Source organism: Pipistrellus hanaki, assembly GCF_964339955.1.
Source record: "Pipistrellus hanaki genome assembly, chromosome: 6".
Taxonomy (NCBI): Eukaryota; Metazoa; Chordata; class Mammalia; order Chiroptera; family Vespertilionidae; genus Pipistrellus; species Pipistrellus hanaki.
Window position 1 is genome coordinate 6251729 of NC_140508.1, and position 19678 is coordinate 6271406.

At 47.0% G+C, this 19678-nt stretch overlaps 1 protein-coding gene and 2 pseudogenes across 4 annotated transcripts in view; 2 read left to right on the forward strand and 1 right to left on the reverse strand.

The window, feature by feature from the left end:
* The first annotated feature begins 1055 nt into the window (after positions 1 to 1055).
* The window catches only part of DNAJC5 (DnaJ heat shock protein family (Hsp40) member C5), a 42510-nt gene continuing 23887 nt past the window's right edge, over positions 1056 to 19678 (forward strand). Inside the window, exon 1 of one of the 2 annotated variants that reach the window (XR_014795292.1) lies at positions 1056 to 1286. The gene's annotated coding sequence lies outside the window, so the exon portion shown is untranslated. The remainder of the gene's footprint in view (positions 1287 to 19678) is intronic. The other variant, XM_084887385.1, reaches the window with a different exon arrangement.
* LOC311624335 (SUZ RNA-binding domain-containing-like) lies at positions 11988 to 12992 on the forward strand (annotated as a pseudogene). The gene has a single exon. The product of its transcript is annotated as an SUZ RNA-binding domain-containing-like (transcript).
* LOC311624336 (ubiquitin-conjugating enzyme E2 A-like) lies at positions 14289 to 16267 on the reverse strand (annotated as a pseudogene). Its single transcript has one exon. The product of its transcript is annotated as a ubiquitin-conjugating enzyme E2 A-like (transcript).

A 19678-nucleotide genomic window follows, 5' to 3' on the forward strand; every position in this document is an offset into this window, starting at 1 on the left:
TTTAATTATTCGTGCTGCTTCCAACACAGGTCTATTTTGTTCTTTTCACTCAATTCTGATCCGAAATCTCTCATCCTCTTGAATTAACAGACACAGATATCGGTCTTTCTGTTCCTTGGTTTCCATGGGCCTTTTTCTTGCTGCCTGCCTGGTGTTGCTCAATGTAATGATTGCCGGGATATGTCCAGAGCTCTCTGCCACTTACAGCACTGCGCCTGGGGCAAACTGGACAGTTCAAGATCAGATTGATGACAAAAAGGTGGAAGAAGACAGAGGCCGATAGGGCAGAGTTTGTTGGCAGTTTGGATTTTACTCAGTGTCATAGGAAGCCTTGGATGTCAGCAGGCTTCTGAGCAGAAAATGGCCAGTGGGCAAAAGTGGAAGTGATGAGGCAGGCGCACTGACCAGGTCTGTTTGGGTGGCTTCTAGGGTGGAAAGTGACAATACCAGTGAACTGGGCAGAGGCAGGCACATGATAAACGGTAGGACTCCTACTCAAAGGGAGTCTAGATAGGAAGGGGTGATGAGCAGGTCTCCCCTCCCTCGGGATCAGTGGGATGAGCGCGGCTCGCACATGCTGAGCAGGGAGGGAGGTGAGTTGTTTGTGGGTGATTCTAGGAGGGTGGCTGGACGATGGCAAGGGCACTGATGGCTGAGCAGGAAGGAAGTGCCATCTCATCTCGTCGCCCCAGGAATGAGCAAAGGTCAGTCACAGTGGCTGGGTGGAGGGGTGCCGGCCTGAGGCTCATTTCATACTAGTTGTCTCCATTCTTTGACAGGATCAGTTCTGTTTCTCCCATGCAGACTCGGCTGCAAGACCAATGCCCGCCCTCTGCGCGGCTCCCGGCGGCACCAGCCCACCCGCCCGAGACGGCGGAGGCGCTGCCGGGGGCCGGGCGCCGCTAGCTCCCCGGTGCCCCCTCCGCCCGCACCCCGGACCGCCCGCGGGCTGTCTCTCCGAACCCGCCCCGGGTGGGCCGGGCCACAGCCTCGCGCTCTGGGCGCAGGCGCCCTGGGCCCCGCCGGCCGCTACGAACCGGCGAAGCCCACGTCCTTCCGGGGGCGCGCGCGCCGGTGCGGATGCGTGCGTGAGCGTGCGCGCCTCCGCCGCGTCTGCCGGTGCCGCTCCCGCGCCCTCTGCCGCTGCCCCGCCGCCGCCCCCGCCGCCGCCGCCCCCGCCGTCTCCGCCCGGGGTCCCTGAGGCGCAGCCCCGGCTGAGGAGCGCACGGGCCAGCTGCCACCAGCGTCGCGGAGCAGAGCGGGCGGGCGGACGGGCGCGCGGACAGGTGAGCTCGTGGCGGGCCCAGTGGGCCTCCGTCAGTCCGGGAAGACGGCGGGGCGAGGGTCGCGAGGTGTGCGGGGCCGCGGGGCGAGGCGGCCGCGGGTGTGCGAGGCCTCGGGGCGGGGGGCGCGCGCCGCAGCCGGAAATGGCAACCCTCCCTTGGGGCCGGGAGCGGGCGGGGCCGCGGAGGCCGCGGCTGCGAGAGGTCCGGGCGGCGGGCGACCCCCGCGCCGGCGGGGAGGTGAGGGCGGGGCGCGGGGCGCGGGGCGCAGCGGGCGGCGCCCACACGGCGGCGGCGCTGGGGCTCTGGGGCTCGGGCCGCGCGAAGCCTCGCGTCCTGCCGGGTCCTGCCCGGTCGCGGCGCGCCCATCCCCGCCCGCCGCCGGACGCCTGGGGTCTGCCTTCCTGAGTGTGAGGGTCTGGGACCCAGCGTGTTTGTCCGGTGTGGCAGGGCTCCCTGTCTCATCGCCGAAGAGACGTTTCCGGGAATTCGTTCAGTGTGGCCTACGGAAGCAGAAGTCTCCGTTTCATTTCTGTCTCCAGTTTAGATTTGATTGGGGACGTTTTAACCAGCTGATCATAACCTCAGAGATGCTGTGTCTGAACTGCTACACATCTGTCCTCACCTAATTGTGTTTAAAAACCGTCTTGATGATAAGAACATCAAATCAAAAATTGCCCCATCTGCTGCCAGGGTTGCATTAAGGTCTTAGGTTTACTCACTTGCTTCTCTTGCTGAAGGTTGCCATGAGCTTGGGGACTGAGTTCTGTGACCTGGGAGATGACATGAGGAGCCAGGCTTCAGGAAACTTTAGAATTGGGCGTTTGTGGGTCTCCTTACACCTGGGTCAGAGCTGGCTCTGGTGGCTCTGGCAGTTCTGCTGGGACTCTGTCTCCCATCGGTCACTGTGGATGGCATGGTGACCAGGGCTGGGTTCCAACAAGATGTGTGTTACAGGACCCGAGGCCCAGAGCCGTGGGGCTGTGTGTTGAGCAGACACTTGGCGCACGTGGAGGAGACAGCCCGGCCTCTGCTGGGAAGGAACCCTTGGGGAGGGTGCCGGTCAGGCCCCCCGCCCCTCTGGGCCCTGCCCCCACCACAGCCCCTGACTCACTCCTCCCCCACATGACCGCTTTGCTGGTTTCTGAACAAAGTCACGTTTTGTCCCCTGACTTCTCACAACTTAATTCTCCTAGTGATCTACTTAATATATTTGTTAGACTTCGTATTTTACTGTAAGGTAAGGTCCATAAGGAGGCTGTTTCGTGCAGAGAGCAGTTGCTGGCAATAGTGATAGTGAGAGGTGTGATGACCTTTGGACATCATCATGGGTTCTGAAGGAGGACCATCAGTTACTGGCAGATTGGAGCGGTTCTTGGGACCAACCTGTAAGTCTTTCAACTTCTATAATGATTTCAAAATAAAAAGGTTTTCTCCCAGCCAGCGTGGTTAAGTGATTGAGTGCTGACCTATGAGCCAGGAGGTCACAGTTCACTTCCAGGTCAGGGTACATGCCCATTCGGGCTCAATTAATTCTCTCTTATCATTGATGTTTCTATCTCTCCCTCTCCCTTCCTCTCTGAAACCAATAAAAATATATATTAAAATTAAACGGTTTTAAAAGCAGACCTGCCACTGGTAATACATTTGGAAATTTTGTCTTTGATTACCCCCCAAAATCAAAACCTACATGTTAGTCTTAATACTTGGTGGCATTGGTCAATGAAGTGGAGTGAGTGGTCATCCCTTAGCAGAGCCACATGTCAGTGAGCTGTTCCAGAGACTGCCCTGGCGCTGAGACACCTTCGGGGCCGAGGGACTCAGAACTTTCACTCATGCCCACGAGAATTTGCAGGGAGTGGGTTTTCCTGTGTTCCTAAGGTGACTGTCAGTGTGTAGGTATTAAGTGGGTGCTGCATGTTTCTCAGCCATTTGGGTCCTTGAGTCCCCTCACTTGCAGAGAGTGCTCAGGTGTGCGGTACCCTCAGACCTGGAACTTGAATTCAGGCTCCTGAACAGGTTCCTGTTCTGACCACCCTGCAGAATCCCCCCATAACCAGCTGCTCTGGCGCGTCTCTAGAGCCCTAGGCATGAGAGGCTCGCATCTGCCCTGGTGCAGGTATTTACTGAATGATGACTAAAATGCAGCGAGACTGGTCCCAATAGGGAGGCTTTTATGAGGTGGGAGTTTGCTTCTAAAGCCAGGGAGCAAGGTGGACGTGATGCGCACAGATACAGTGGCCCTTGGAAAATTCCTGGACTCTCTGTAAAGTAGTCTGTGCAGGGCGTGGAGTGTGAGAGGCTGTAGGCAGACCTTACCTCAGCCATGAAGGCTCAGGCCTGTGAGAAAATGGGCCCCTGTGTCTTTAGAGGACCCATGTCAAGCCTGATGACCTGTCCTTGCACAAGAAGTAGACAGGAGACTGACTCTTAGCTCTTGATGGTGCCTCATGCATGAGTCTCCGGTGCTCTCCAGATCCAAGGGAAGCCTACAGTCCTCAAATGAGGCTCATTAGTTTCTTCTATTGATAGTCAGATCAGAACATTAGGAACTGCAGACACCTCCTGCTTGTTCATAGCTCTGTGTCACTGGAGTCTGTGCAGGAATTCCTCCCTGGAAGAAGACAAGGCTAGTAGGGCTCACGTGAGGGGCACCACAGAGAGGTACCTGCCCTGCCTACAGTTGGGGGAGTTCAGGAGGTGATAAGTGGAAAGATACTTCATCAACTGTTTCCTGAATATAAGTAACAAAGATGCGAAAAACCATGACAGTTGTACCTTCCTAAGCCAGAGCTAGCTCTTAGGTAATGACATCCTGGAGAGGATTAGCCTAGTCTGTTGTCAGGCACCTGGAAGATTTAAGGATTAGATTACCAAACAACCTTTAGTTTAGATTTAGTCTTTCCTTTTTCTTCAGACTAATTTTGTTTGTGTAAGTTGTGCCAGTGGAATAGCGCATTTTGCCTCTTGGTCTGTCAGAATGAATAAGTGTAGGTCTTCAGCAAATAAAATTGTTTTAAATTCTAAGAGATTTGCAAACATATTGGTAGTTAACACTGAAATTGCAAAATGAAGTACAGCATCTCCTTCTGAAGAGGGAAGTAGGAGGGAGCCCCAGATTGTGTGTCACCGAAATGGCGCCCTAAGCAGTTTCCTTTTCAGGACTGATCTGTGTACATTAAAGGTTTACTGAATTCTAATGTCATTCCACATCTGTCTACATGAATGGTTTTTAAAACAGCTCTGTGGCAGAAACCTTTGTATGTTAAACGCAGTAATTTTTTTAAATAATCTGATACATTGAGAGTTATTGTGACTATTCCTTGAATGTATGAATGTGAATGAACTTATTCATCCTCATGGGTTATTTGTAATTTTATTGTCCTTACAATTTTTCTACATTGAACATGTGTCACCGGCAAACATGGTGGTTTACAGGGTGAAATGTACAGTCATTTGGTGTCTCCACTGCTGTGTTGGGAGAAAATCTGTGCCAATTGGTTATAAAGTTGCATTCTGGGAGTCAGAGGATTGGAATGCTGACCGGCTGCCCTATCAGCTGTGCCCCGCCCTGGCTCTGTCCATGTGGCAGCTCTTTCTTAGAGAGCTAGCTCTCCTTGCCCTGTGCACTGGTGTTAGGATGCAGGGGAATGTGTCATTGTGATTCCAACAGAACTAAAATCGCCTGTCTTATTCTGGCCATGGGGCTGAGTTCAGCGCCTTGGGCTCCTAGCAGATGGCCCCAGCTGGAATGGAGGCTCCCTGGGTAGGAGGTGCTAGCACCAGGAGCTGCAGGTATGGGGCAGGAGTGCGGGCTCCCTGCTCTGCAGAGGGCACATCCACTACCAGCTTCTACTCTTTTTACTCCTACTAGAGGCCTGGTGCACGAAATTCATGCACGGTGGGGGTGGTGCTGGTGGGGGTGATGGTGGTGGTGGTGTCGGTGTCCCTCAGCCAGCCTGCACACTCTCCAAACTGGGACATCTCTCTCAGAATCTGGGACTGCTGGCTCCCAACTGCTCGCCTGCCTGCCTTCCTGATTGCCCCTAACCGCTTCTGCCTGCCAGCCTGATCTCCCCCTAACCACTTCCATGCCAGCCTGATTGATGTCTAACTGCTCCCCTGCCAGCCTGTTTGCCCCCAACTTCCCTCCTCTGCCAGCCTGGTCACTCCTAACTGCCCTCCCCTGCAGGGTTGATCGCCTCCAACTGCCCTTCCTTGCAGGCTTGGTGCCTCCCAACTGCCCTCCCCTGCTGGCCATCTTGTGTACACATGGGGGCAGGATCTTTGACCACATGGGGGCAGCCATCTTATGTGTTGGAGTGATGGTCAATCTGCATCTTACTCTTTTATTAGATAGGATAGAGACCTGGTGCACAAACCAGCCGGTCACAGTTGGTTTGCCCTGAAGGATGTCCCATATCAGGGTGAGAATTCCTTTGGGGCGTGGGGTGGCCTGGGCGAGGGGCCTGTGGTGGTTTGCAGGCCAGCCACGCCCCCTGGCACCCAAGCAGATATATCTGGAATTTATTTACCTTCTACAATTGAAACTTTATAGCCTGGAGCAGAGCCAAGCCTCCTGCTGGCTCTGTGGCCAGCAGCCATTTTTGTTTGGATTTGTTTACCTTCTATAATTGAAACTTTGTAGCCTTGAGTGGAGGCTTAGGCTGGCTAGGGAAGGCGGAAATCTTGGCTTCTTCTGTTGCCTGGGGGACCCAAGCCTCCCTCCTGCTCTCTGTGGCTGTAGCCATCTTGGTTGGGTTTATCTGCATACCGCTCTGATTGGCTGGTGGGTGTGGCTGGTGGTTGTAGCAGAGTGATGGTTAATTTGCATATTATTCTTTTATTAGGTAGGATTATTGGAAGAGCTTAGCGGCATAACCTATGTTGTTGTTGTTGTTGTTGTTTTTTAATATATTTTATTGATTTTGTACAGAGAGGAAGGGAGAGAGATAGTCAGAAACATCGATGAGAGAGAGTCATCGATCAGCTGCCTCTTGCACACCCCCCACTGTGGATATGCCCGCAACCAAGGTACATTCCCTTGACCGGAATCGAACCCGGGACCCTTCAGTCCCCAAGCCGACGCTCTATCTACTGAGCCAAACCGGTCTCTGCTGTTTTTGTTTTTGTTTTTGTTTTTTTTTTAACTAGGAAGTTCCGTTTAATTTTTTTTTTAAATATATTTTATTCGTTTTTTACAGAGAGGAAGGGAGAGAGATAGAGAGCTAGAAACGTCGATGAGAGAGAAACATCGACCAGCTGCCTCTTGCACACCCCCCACCCGGGATGTGCCTGCAACCAATGTACATGCCCTTGACCGGAATCGAACCCAAAATCTTTCAGTCTGCAGATCGACGCTCTACCGCTGAGCCAAACCTGTCTCGGCAGTTCCGTTTAATTTTTATTTATTATATAGGAGCGTCTTTTATCGTGAGAGGGTTTCTCTAAGGAAAAATTTGGGGTGAAAGAGTACAAACTTTATAATTTTTACCATATATAATATTTCCCAGTTTATATTCTGTCAGTGTATCTTTCCTCTTCACTTACATGGGATTTTAACACTTTGATGCTACGGGTTTGGTGTTAAAATCTGGGTGTGTTTTTTTTTTTTTAACATATTTTATTGATTTTGTACAGAGAGGAAGGGAGAGAGATAGAGAGTTAGAAACATCGATGAGAGAGAGTCATCAATCAGGTGCCTCTTGCACACCCCCTACTGGGAATATGCCCAGAACCAAGGTACATGCCCTTGACCGAAATCGAACCCAGGACCCTTCAGTCCCCAAGCCAACGGTCTATCCATTGAGCCAAACCGGTTTTGGCAAAAACTGGGATTTTTTCCCCCCAGTTGCAGTAAACATTGCTGTTTCCTTTAAAATAAGAATATTGGTCCTGGTCGATTTGGCTCCGTGGATAGAACATTGGCCCTAAGATTGAAGGATCCCAGGTTCAATTCTGATCAAGGGCACATCCTTTGGTTCCAGGCTTGACCCACAGCCTGGTTAGGGCTAGTGTGGGAGGCAACCAATCCATGTGTCTCTCACATTGATGCTTGGGGGAGAGGGGAAAAAGAAAGAATGTAGTTATATATTGCTAAAATAAAGAGTAATGAATCCTGAAGTAAAATAATTTAGTTATGAATAAAATAAAATGTTTAGTTTAAGTGGACTTTCATGAAAGCAGTAATTTAAAAAGCCTCTCCTTTTTAAATTAACTAAAAAAGTTGTGTTCTTGATAAAAGTTTCTTTTTAGAGAGAAACCAAGATGGCGGCATAGGGTAGACACCCGAATGCAGCCTACCACAACAAATTTGAATTTAGAACTGAAAAACAGGGGAAACATCATCCTGAAGCGCCGGACGGCTGGCTGAGAGGAAGCTCTACCATCTGGGAAGGAGAAAGAAGGCACGCTGAACCTCAGGAACTGTGAAGGTGCGGAGAACTGTGTGACTTGCTTGCGGAGCGCGGAGAGGGCGGGCCGAGTTCACTACCGGCTTACTCCCTGCGTGCAGAGCGGGCGGACAGCTAATGAGCGGCTGTCTTTCTTGTTTGGGAGGAAAACAGAACCACCCTATTGCGCTAATAGACAGCCCCAGACAGGGAGAGGCCAGACTGTCAGGCAGTGGGAAGAGATCTCTCGGAGGTGTGTAAAGCCAGCGGCCATTCTGCAGGACTCAGAAACCAGACCCTCATAGGGAGGGACTGAATAAAGCTTGTCTGTACCACCCGAGACTCTGCCCCCTCCAAGCGGAGCACAGAAGTCCTTCCAGTGGCTAGCTTTCTCGTTTGCTGCCAGTTGCCAATAGGACTCTCCTAGGGAGGGGCAGACAGGAATCTAAAGCTTCTCTGCAACCAATTGTGCGGGATTCAACAAAGCTTGTCTGTGCCACCCCGAGACTCCGCCCCATTCAAGCGGAATAAGGAAACCCTCCTAGCTGAGACACTTCTGATCCTCATAGCCAATTGGCTTGGAGATCAACGCTTCCCAGTGATACCAACAACAAGCAAGGCTTAACAACAAGACTGCACACACAGCCCGCAAAGGGCTACACCAAGACTGTCCACCTCAGGTAACTGGGAGGCTGACTCACTGAACCATATAGGATACCTTAGCACACAAAGCCGCCCTACCAACTCAGGGACGCTGTGAAAATGCCGAGACAAGGAAATAGATCACAAACAAAAGAAATGGAGGAAAAGAAGAGACTGGATATAGAGTTCAAAACCACACTTATAAGGTTTTTCAAGAATTTCCTAGAAAAGGTCGATAAGACCTATGAGGAGATGAAAAGGGATCAACAAGAACTAATAAGGGATCAACAAGAAATAATAAGGGATGAACCAGAAATAAAGAATACATTGTCTGAAATAAAAAATATTATACAGAGTCCTAAAAACAGAATGGAAGATCGCAAGAATCAAGTCAAAGATTTGGAACATAAAGAGCCAGAAGACACTCCTCCGCAGAAGCAAGAAGACAAGAGAATCCAGAAAGTTGAAGATAATGTAAGAAACCTCTGGGATAACTTCAAGTGAACCAACATCAGAATTATGGGGGTCCCAGAAGATGAGAGAGAGCAAAATATCAAAAACATACTGAAAGAAATAGTGACAGAAAACTTCCCCCACCTGGTGAAAGAATTAGACTTACAAGTCCAGGAAGCGCACAGAACTCCAAACAAGAGGAATCCAAAGAAGACCACACCAAGACACATCATAATTAAAATTCCAAGAGCAAAGGACAAAGAGAGAATATTAAAAGCAGCAAGAGAAAAGCAGGTAGTTACCTATAAAGGAACACCCATATGATTGTCAGCTGATTTCTCAACAGAAACCATGCAGGCCAGACGGGAATGGCAAGAAATATTCAAGGTGATGAATAGCAAGAACCTACAGCCAAAAATAATCTACCCAGCAAAGCTATCACTCAGAATCGAAGGCCAGATAAAGAGCTTCACTAATAAAAAAAAAAAAGCTAAAGGAGTTCATCACCGCCAAACCAGAATTATATGAATTGCTGAAGGGGGTTCTTTCGGAATAGAAAGTAAATAAAGATAAAAACTATGAACAACAAATATGTAACTATCAACAAGTGAATCTAAAAACCAAGGGAATTAAAAAGCCTGATGAACAATATTAGCTGGTGAATATAATAGAATCAGAGGTATGGAAGGGGAATGAACTGACGATTCTCGGGGAAAAGGGGAGAGGGGGATGTGGGAAGAGACTGAACATAAACTGCACCTAGGATGAGGACAATAGGGGGTGGGGAAAGGGAAGAAGGTGGGGTGGGAAACTGGTGGAGGAGAGCAATGGAGGGGGGGTGGAAATGAGGAACATTTGTAATATGAACAATAAAGATTTATTTTTTTAAAAAACTTTCTTTTTAAATATGTTTTTATTGACATTTTTAGAGAGAGAAGAAGGGAGAGGGATAGAAAGATAGAAACATAAGAGAGAAACATCATCACTTGGCTGCCTCCTACCCAACCCTTACTGGCGATCAAGCCTGCAACTGAGGTACTTGCCCTTGGCCAGAATTGAACCCAGGACCCTTCAGTCTGCAGGTCAATGCTCTATCCACTGAGCCAAACCAGCTAGGGCTAGATATAGATTTTTACTAGACTGTATTCATCTTATACTTAGACTCAGGAGGCTCATCACAAGTAAAATTAAAACCTTTTTTAATGTAAAATTTAATAGTCCTGTTTCATTTTGAAATGAAACTGGAAATTCTACAGTTTAAAGATGACGGTTATCTGTGAAGTATTTTTTTTTTTTTTTAATAAATATTTATTGTTCAGATTATTACAATTGTTCCTCTTTTTCCCCCAGTTCCCACCCCACCCTCTGCCCATACCACCCCCCACTGTCCTCATCTATAAGTGTACAAATTTTTAAAAAATATATTTTATTGATTTTTTTTTTTACAGAGAGGAAGAGAGAGGGATAGAGAGAAACGTCGATGAAAGAATCATCAATTAGCTGCCTTTTGCACACCCCCTACTGGGCATGTGCCTGCAACCAAGGTACATTCCCTTGACCAGAATCGAACCCGGGACCTTTCAGTACACAGGCGGATGCTCTATTCACTGAGACAAACAGGTTTTGGCGTTAGGTGTATGGTTTTTGTCCAGTCTCTTCCCACACCTCTTTCCCCCCAAGAATGTCAATCCACTCCCTTTCTATGCCCCTGATTCTATTATATTCACCAGTTTATTCTGTTCATCAGATTTTTTATTTACTTGATTTTTGGATTCACTTGTTGATAGATATGTATTTGTTGTTCACAATTTTTATCTTATTCTTTTTCTTCTTCTTTCTCTTCTTAAAGAATACCTTTCAGCATTTCATATAATACTGGTTTGGCGGAGATGAACTCCGCTTTTTCTTGTCTGTGAAGCTCTTTTGTTTTTTTTTAAATATGTATTTTATTGATTTTTCACAGAGAGGAAGAGAGAGGGAGAGAGAGTTAGAAACATCGATGAAAGAGATTCATCGATCAGCTGCCTCCTGCACACCCACCACTGGTGATGGGCCCGCAACCAAGGTACATGCCCCTGACCGGAATCGAACCCGGGACCTTTCAGTCCGCAGGTTGACGCTCTATCCACTGAGCCAAACCGGTTTCGGCTGTCTGTGAAGCTCTTTATCTGACCTACAATTCTGAATGATAGCTTTGTTGGGTAGAGTACTCTTGGTTGTAGGTTCTTGCTATTCATCATTTTGAATATTTCTTGCCACTCTCATCTGGCCTGTATAGTTTCTGTTGAGAAATCAGCTGACAGTCGTATGGGTGCTCCCTTGTAGGTAATTAACTGTTTTTCTCTCGCTGCTTTTAATATTCTCTCTCTGTCTTTTGCTCTTGGCATTTTAATTATGATGTGTTTTGGTGTGGTCCTCTTTGGATTCCTTTTATTTGGGGTTCCTTTTGTTTGGGGTTCTGTGTCCTTCCTGGACTTGTAAGTCTATTTCTTTCACCAGGTGGAGGAAGTTTTCAGTCATTATTTCTTCAAATAGGTTTTCAGTATCTTGTTCTCTCTCTTCTTCTGGCACCCCCATAATTTGGATGTTGGTTCGCTTGAAGTTTCCCCAGAGGCTCCTTACACTATCTTCATATTTTTGGATTCTTTTTGCTTTTTGCTTTTCCAGTCAGGTGTTTTTTGCTTCTTTGTATTTCAGATCTTTGACTTGATTCTTGGGATCCTCTAGTCTCTTGTTGGATCTCTATATTATTTTTTATATCAGTCAGCATATGCTTAATTTTTTTTTAAAATTTTAAGTGGTTTTTTTTTTTCATTTTTTAATTAAATTATTATCTGTGTACATATCTTACCATTCCCCCCCTCCCATTCATACCCTCTCTTCCCAGAGTTTTGTGTCCATTGGTTGTACTTATATGCATGTATACAAGTCCTTCAGTTGATCTATTATCTCCCCCAGATCTCCCTACCCCCCCGCTGTAATTTGACAGTCTGCTTGTTGCTTTACTGTCTCTATATCTTTTGGTTCATCAGTTTATAATGTTCTTTATTATCCATAAATGAGTGAGGTCATGTGGTGTTTCTCTTTCATTGACTGGCTTATTTCACTCAGCATGATGTTCTTCAATTCCATCCAGGTTGCTTCACATGATGAGAATTCCTTCTTTTTTATGGCAGCATAGTATTCCATTATAAGTTTATTTTTATTTACAAGTTTTGAAAAATGTACAGTTTTTACATGGGTTACTTATGCAAAGTTAGATTTAGAAGAGTGATAAATGGACACAAGGTGACAATGGAACATTTAGACAAAACATTTACAAGCCTTGTCCCACACTGCTACTTAAAAGGTACTATTTAAAAGTATAAATATCCAGGGGAGGAGGGGAAGCGGCGAGTAAGATGGAAGATGAGGAGGTTGCTGAGAGCTGGGAGGAGGCGGCAGACAGCGGGGAAATAGACAGACAGTTGGAAAAAAACCTGAAGATCACACAAAAAGAGAGGAAATCCAAATCTCCTCCCAAAGTGCCCATTGTGATTCAGGATGATAGCCTTCCCACCGGTCCCCCCCTCAGATCCGCATCCTCAAGAGGCCCACCAGCAATGGTGTGGTCAGCAGCCCCAACTCCACCAGCAGGCCAGCTCTTCCAGTCAAGTCCCTAGCACAGCGGGAGGCAGAGTACACAGAAGCCCGGAAGTGGATCCTGGGCAGCGCCAGCCCCGAGGAGGAACAAGAGAAACCCATCCTCGACCGGCCAACCAGGATCTCCCAACCCGAAGACAGCAGGCAGCCCAATAATGTGATCAGACAGCCCTTGGGTCCTGATGGGTCACAAGGCTTCAAACAGCGCAGATAAATGTGGGCAAGAAAGAATGCTGCCGCCGTCACCACCTCCTGGGTCGTCCGCCATGGGTCACACTGCCGTGGCAGACAACTGGACTTGAGCAGAGGGAAGGACCTGATTAACTTGCACTGTGATCCCCTTTGCTCCTCCCACTGTGACCTTGAACCCCATGCACTGTGACCTCCCCCTTGCCCCCTTTCCCACTGTGATTGGCATGTCTACAAGGGCTATCCCAAGTCAATGGAAAGGGAAAGGATGGGGGTTAGGGGACTTAAGAGTAGAAAGTCAGACAGTGCCACTTGGCCACTTGGGGTAAAGCCAGTGCCAGCAATAACAGTTTATCATGCTCATTAATTTGGGATTTCAAAATAAATGAGAACTCCATCCACCCACCCCCAAGTGCATGTCGTCGTCACTTAAAAGCAAATTCCATTTGAAATAAATACATAATAAAAGTATAAATATCCAAAGAAAGATTGCAAACATTGACTTTAAGGTTTTTATAATACTGAAAGGAAAGAAGAAACTAAATCATGCAGCATTAATTCAGGGTTTTCGTGGAAAATAGTATGCCACAGATACACTCTTTTCATTGGGTTAAAACTAAACAATGAGGGGAAATTATAAATTTGTTCATCTAAGGTAGCACTACTTTAAAAAAATTAAAGGATCACCAGCCTCCCCACTTAAAAAATATGTTTCCATTCCTCTGCTCCCACACCTCTTTAAAAAGTAAAACCCGGAAGACTTCCAGTACAGTTGTCCCTAAGTATTCATCAGAACAGACACAACCATCAGAGGCTTAACTGCCTAGTATACATCATCGACAACAAAGCTCCCCCCATCCCCGAATATCTTCGATCTGGGATTGGTTGAATCCATGGATGTGGTACCTGCAGATACAGAAGGCCGACTGTAGTCTGAAAGTTAGCATGTGTGTGTCCAGTAAATATCTTGCAAGGAAGGGATGTGTCAGTGACTGTACTCCTCTGGCTGAGTCCTTTAACACTCCTTCCTACCAACGAAAACCACCTTGTAATGCATACTGGCTAGACCTTAGAAATAATGCATTTTTAACTTTCATCTCTTTCACAATGGATGTTTATATGGATTTATTTCTCTGTTTTCTACAGGCCATATTCCAAATGTTCACTTCTAGGCCCAACACAAGGGTCTCAGCCAGGATGGAACACTTAAATCATTTTGTTAAAAATAACATCCCGATTATCAAGCTATGCAGAAGCACCACTTGTATAACAATTTATTTAAGGAGTTTAGTTTAAAGTATGTTAACAAAATACTGCCCCACAGCTGGAGGTGAGATACAACAGAAAAGGAATTAAGCATTAATAATTTTTGCACATAACCCAGGTACAGTACATTTGATCTCATAGCGGGTGTTTTTGATGTTCAATAAGAAGATAGAAGGGGGCCGAAACCGGTTTGGCTCAGTGGATAGAGCATCGGCCTGCGGACTGAAAGGTCCCGGGTTCGATTCCGGTCAAGGGCATGCACCTTGGTTGCGGGCACATCCCCAGTAGGGGGCTTGCAAGAGGCAGCTGATTGATGATTCTCTCTCATTGATGTTTCTAACTCTCTATCCCTCTCTCTTCCTCTCTGTAAAAAATCAATAAAATAATATATATATTTTTTTTTTTAATTTTTTTTTTTTTTTTTTTTTAAGGAGAAGGGGTAGGAAAAGTTTGGCGAGGGAAGATGGAAACAGCAGAATATTATTTTGCTTTTAATGGAAGTAAATGTGATGACACTGAGGAATAAGGAGACAAACACATCAATATATAGTTTTCATTTGCCCAGCCTCTTTATTTGCTACACCCAAGTCAACAATCACGCCAGCTCTGTTCTACTATCGCAGAGACGTCTCTCACATTCTCGCGTGTTCTCCTGATACAGCTGAGCGGCCTGGCTGTTTGCTGGACTATTGGGATTTGGCTCATCCAATAGAGACTATATTAATGTTAAAATGGAAGACACATTATAAGTTGGACTTTGGTTCTGAAGTATGTCCAGACATATACTACCATCTGCATAGACATTTGGATGAAACATCTTAGAGACAAATCTAACCATAGGTGGTTTATTTGGATATTCCTCAGTGAATTCTATTAAAAGCTTAAATGTTCCATCCTCAAATAGGGTCCCTTTGGGCCCGAAAATGACAACGTTCCCAACCATTATGTTGTTCTCGGACAGAGCCCCACTGACTCCGGCAGGGGGGCTCTTGGAAGTCCCCGCTGAGCCGGGGTAGACATATGCAAAAGCTCTGCGCTCAGCAATGGCTTCCCGTCAGCCCTGCCCTAAGACACCCCTGGGTCTTAGTGTCCCGCGGTAATCGCTGCAAGCACCTCTGAGAGAAAGCCGCCTTCAAGTTCTGCCCGATGCCAGACAGTCCAGTTTCTTCCTGTATGAGTCTGGGTCCCCAGAGTCTCTCCTGGAGCTGGAGTTCAGAGCAGTCTGGAGCTTTTGTCTCCCTCCTGCTTGAAAAAGCCAGCCACATACTGTTTCCAGCCCTCTCCACATGCACGCCTCCATACCTCTGCCTTTCGCAGCTCCTGTGAGTATCAGTGTGCTTTTCTTTTTTCTACTAGTTGTAGAATTTCCACTCAGCCAGCCTTCCTGTGGTTCTGGATGATGTCCGCTTTGTCTTTGAGTTGTAGTTTTGAAATTGTTGTGCAAGGCAGCAGATCATGTATTTATGCCGCCATCTTGGTTTTGTGAAGTATTTCTTAATTACTCCAAGTAAAGTTGCTCCCTGTTTGAAACATTTTCTTATGAAACTCGTTCAGGTTGCCTTCTGTCCCCCGAGGCATGGGTTGTACTATGTGCATCAGCCAGAATCCCTAGAGCAGCCTTACAAGGTAGTTATTATCCAATTTTATAGATAAGAAAACTGAGAGCTACATATTTCCTTAGCATAAAGGTGTGGTATTGAAGAACACACACATAAAACTGTCACACACGTTAAAACGACAGCACACAGGATTTACAGCTCTGAAAACAGCGCAGTTTTCTCTGGCCTTTCCTGACAGTTGGGTAGCCCGAAGTGGCTGGTACCAGCAAATTCTTTCTCCCACAGGCAGCTCTTCCTTTATAAAAATGTCAAGGGCAACTATAGCATGTCATCTGAGGGGGCTGTGTTGGTGGCTGTGGACTGTGATGCACATGTGTGGACGGCAGGGCCATGCTTCTGACATGCTCTAGTTTGGGGGAAATGTGTCTGTGATCTGCCCTCTGACTTATGGCGTACCTTACTTGGCTGCAGTCAGCGTGGTAAAGCATGCCTAGATACACTGCCACTTCACCAGACCCACCGTCTCCTCCCTGAATGGCCGGTGACTGTCCTATCCTTACTTCAGAATGGGCCACCCAGCTGACAGCTCACCTCAAGTCTGTTGAACCCAGTTAACCTCCCCTAATTAGATGTCCCCTAAAGTTCTGAAGACAGATTTCCCCAGAAAAGGAAAGTACCTTTTACATCTAAACGTATGTAACAGGGCCAAAACCTGTTTGGCTCAGTGACTAGAGCGTCGGCCTGTGGACTAAAAGGTCCTGAGTTCGATTCCGGTCAAGGGCATGTACCTTGGTTGCGGGCACATCCCCAGTAGGGGGTGAGCAGGAAGCAGCTGATTGATGTTTCTAACTCTCTATTCTTCTTCCTTCCTCTCTGTAAAAAAATCAATAAAATAAAACAAACTTATGTAATAAGAATACTAGTGTTGGACTCCACATCAAAAAATTATAACCAACATTACAGACCTTGTGTATAAACATATTCTTATTAGTATTTTTTTTAATCCTCACATGAGGTTATGCTGATTTTATTATTTTATTTTTTTTTAAATTATTTTATTGATTTTTTTTTAGAGAGGAAGGGAGAGGGGATAGAAAGCTAGAAACATTGATGAGAGAGAAACATCGACCAGCTGCCTCCGGCACACCCCCCACCAGGGATGTTCCCACAATCAATGTACACACCCTTGACTGAAATCGACCCCGGGACCCCTCAGTCTGCAGGCTCAAGCTACTAAACACGTCCCTGCCAGCTCCTCCACACAGTGTGCCTGTGTCAGCCCGGGGAGAGTGTTTGCGGCAGACACAATAGCACCAGCCATGACGATGGAGAGCTCCGGTTTACAGATGGGAAGACACAAAGTGACATGCTCGGCCACAGAGCTGCGGATCGGTAGGGTTGTGACCAAATCCAAGCCGGGCTCCCAAGCACCATACAATCTGACTGTCAGTTACTGTTGTCCACACAGCGTAATTCTCGCTAGCTCTGAGCACAGATCTTGCTTTTTTTTTTTTTTGTATTTGTTACCTGGAGAGGCATAGTATCATTCTTATTGAGAAGATCTTGCCTTCTTGTACAGTAATTTTTATCTAAATATGTATTTTACTAACCACTTATTTATTTTTAAATAAAAATAAATACGCATGTGCACTGGCCAGATAGTTCAATTGGTTGAACCAAAAAGGTTGTGGGTTCAATTTCCGGTCAGGGAGGCAACCACTCAATGTTTCTCTCACTCCCTCCCTCTCTCTCTAAAATCAGCATAACCTCGCCGAAACTGGTTTAAAAAAAAAAAAAAAAAAAGCAAGATCTGTGCTCAGAGCTAGCGAGAATTACCCTGTGTGGACAACAGTAACTGACAGTCAGATTGTATGGTGCTCGGGAGCCCGGCTTGGATTTGGTCACAACCCTACCGATCCGCAGCTCTGTGGCCGAGCATGTCACTTTGTGTCTTCCCATCTGTAAACCGGAGCTCTCCATCGTCATGGCTGGTGCTATTGTGTCTCTGTCGCAGGCACTCTCCCCGGGCTGACACAGGCACACCGTGTGGAGGAGCTGGCAGGGACGTGTTTAGTAGCTTGCCCGGGTCACTAAGCCCGTCAGTGGCAAAGCCAGGTTCCAGCCCCCACAACACCCTCCTGGACTGGGTACCTGTCCTGCAGACCTCCGGGAGCTTTCACTGGGGCCCGGGCAAGTGTCATGTCTGCGCACAGTGAGCCCCTGGGTGGTAACTGCCGTGTTGGTGAAATCACAGCAGTGCTGACGAGCGCTGTCCCCCGTGTGCTGGCTCTGTTTAGGTGTGTTCCTGTGGCAATAGGCGGCTGTCACAGGTGGACTGTCATGGTGCACCTGGAACTTGGTCTCAGACCGGATTCAGTGGAACAGTTTGATTCTGGTCATGGTGTAGGGAGGTAGTCACTGTGTGGGCAATACTGCAGCCAGGGAATCACAGTTTTGTCAGGAGTGATTTTACAGTTTGGAAACCCAGGTTTGGTGGGGCCCTGGGTCAGGCATTTCCCTTCCTCTGGGTATCTGCTCTGGTCCCCGTCCCTTGGTGGTCAGGCTCCAGGGTTGGTGCTTCCTGTTGACCTTGTGAGTCATGAGGGCAGATTTTTCTTTCTTTCTTTCTTTCTTTTTTTCTTTCTTTCTTTCTTTCTTTCTTTCTTTCTTTCTTTCTTTCTTTTTAAATCCTCGCATGAGGATATTTTCCCACTGATTTTTAGAGAGGGAAAGACAGAAATATTACCATGAGACAAACACATTGACTGGTTGCCTCCTGCACATGCTCAGCCAGCGCTAGGGTCAGGGAGGAGCCTTCCACCAAAGTACTTGCCCTTGACCAGCAACAAACCTAGGGCCCTCAGCCCACAGGCCAAAGCTCTATCCACCGAACCACACCGGCCAGGCCAGGATGTTTGTTTTCTTTGAGTCCAGGATACAAGAAACTCTTCTTCATGACCACCAAGCACAGTGCATATCGATGTGAAAATGCTTGTTAGCTGCTCTCCTCTGTAGGTGAGTTCCTTGGCCTGGGACTTAGGTTCTTTGTTTCTCTTGTTCTTTGAAGATTTGTGGGGAGGTTGTCCCTGAACAAGTGATCCATTTTACCTTTTTCTCTCTCTCTGTTCTAAGGCTGAGCCTCATTGTTGATTTTTATTTTCAGAGTGAAGGAAGAAAAGGGAAGTATTTGGGGATCCTGTATTTCCAGCGACTTTAGGAATCATTTACATTTGAAATCCATTTGAGGTTGGGAATAAAGGTAACAGACAGCTGATCACATTGTCGGATATGTCTGTGGAGTTCCATTTTTGGCCTGTTCCTTCTGATCCGCAGTATATTATTTTATTTTGGAATAAATATTAAATTTAAAGTTACACATTCAGACAGGTAGTTTTCTGAATCTTCTCACTGTCCCCAGCACTGTCAGCAGCTGGCTCCTTCCTGACAGGCGCTCCGCCTTACCTGCTTCTTCAGTGTCCTTTGGCCATGGAGTCTTAGAAGTTCAGTGTGGATTTTAAATGAAGATTCCTCTGAGGATTAGACAGAGCTGTCTTGAGATACCAGATGTATTTTTGTCCTAGCAGAGTTTTTTGTCTGGATGGTTGGTCCAGGGTGTGCGAGGCTGAGCAGCAGTTTGCTTCCCAGAGGGGTTTGCTGGTGGTCAGTGCGTGCCAGGTGCTACTGACTTGTCACCTAACAAGTTACCTTTGCCCCCGTCCCCATGTAACTGCCCCCTTGGTCGTCTCGGGTGCTTGCGTGGTCTCTTGGTCTCTGTGTGACATGACTTGGTCTTGCCCTGTCAACAGCATGTCTCTCCAAGTTGAGTGTGAAGGTGTTTCTTCCTTCTTCCCCTTCTTTTCTTCCGAGTTTTGTCTGTCCTTTCCCTTTACACCTTGTTAAGGCAAAGACATTGACATTGTGTTTCGTGATCATAAATTTGAATTTGCCCAGCTGCTGTAGCTCAGTGGTTGAGCATTGAGCCAGGAACCAAGAGGTCACTAATTGATTCCCATTCAGGGCACATGCCTGGGTTATGGGCTCGATCCCCTGTGGGGGACGTGCAGGAGGCAGCCAATTGATAATGTTTCTTATCATTGATGTTTCTATCTCTCCCTCTTCCTTTTTCTCTTAAAAAAAAATCAATAAAATATATTAAAAAATTTTTTTTTAAATATATTCTATTGATTTTCCACAGAGAAGAAGGGAGAGGGATAGAGAGCTAGAAACGTTGATGAGAGAGAAACATTGACCA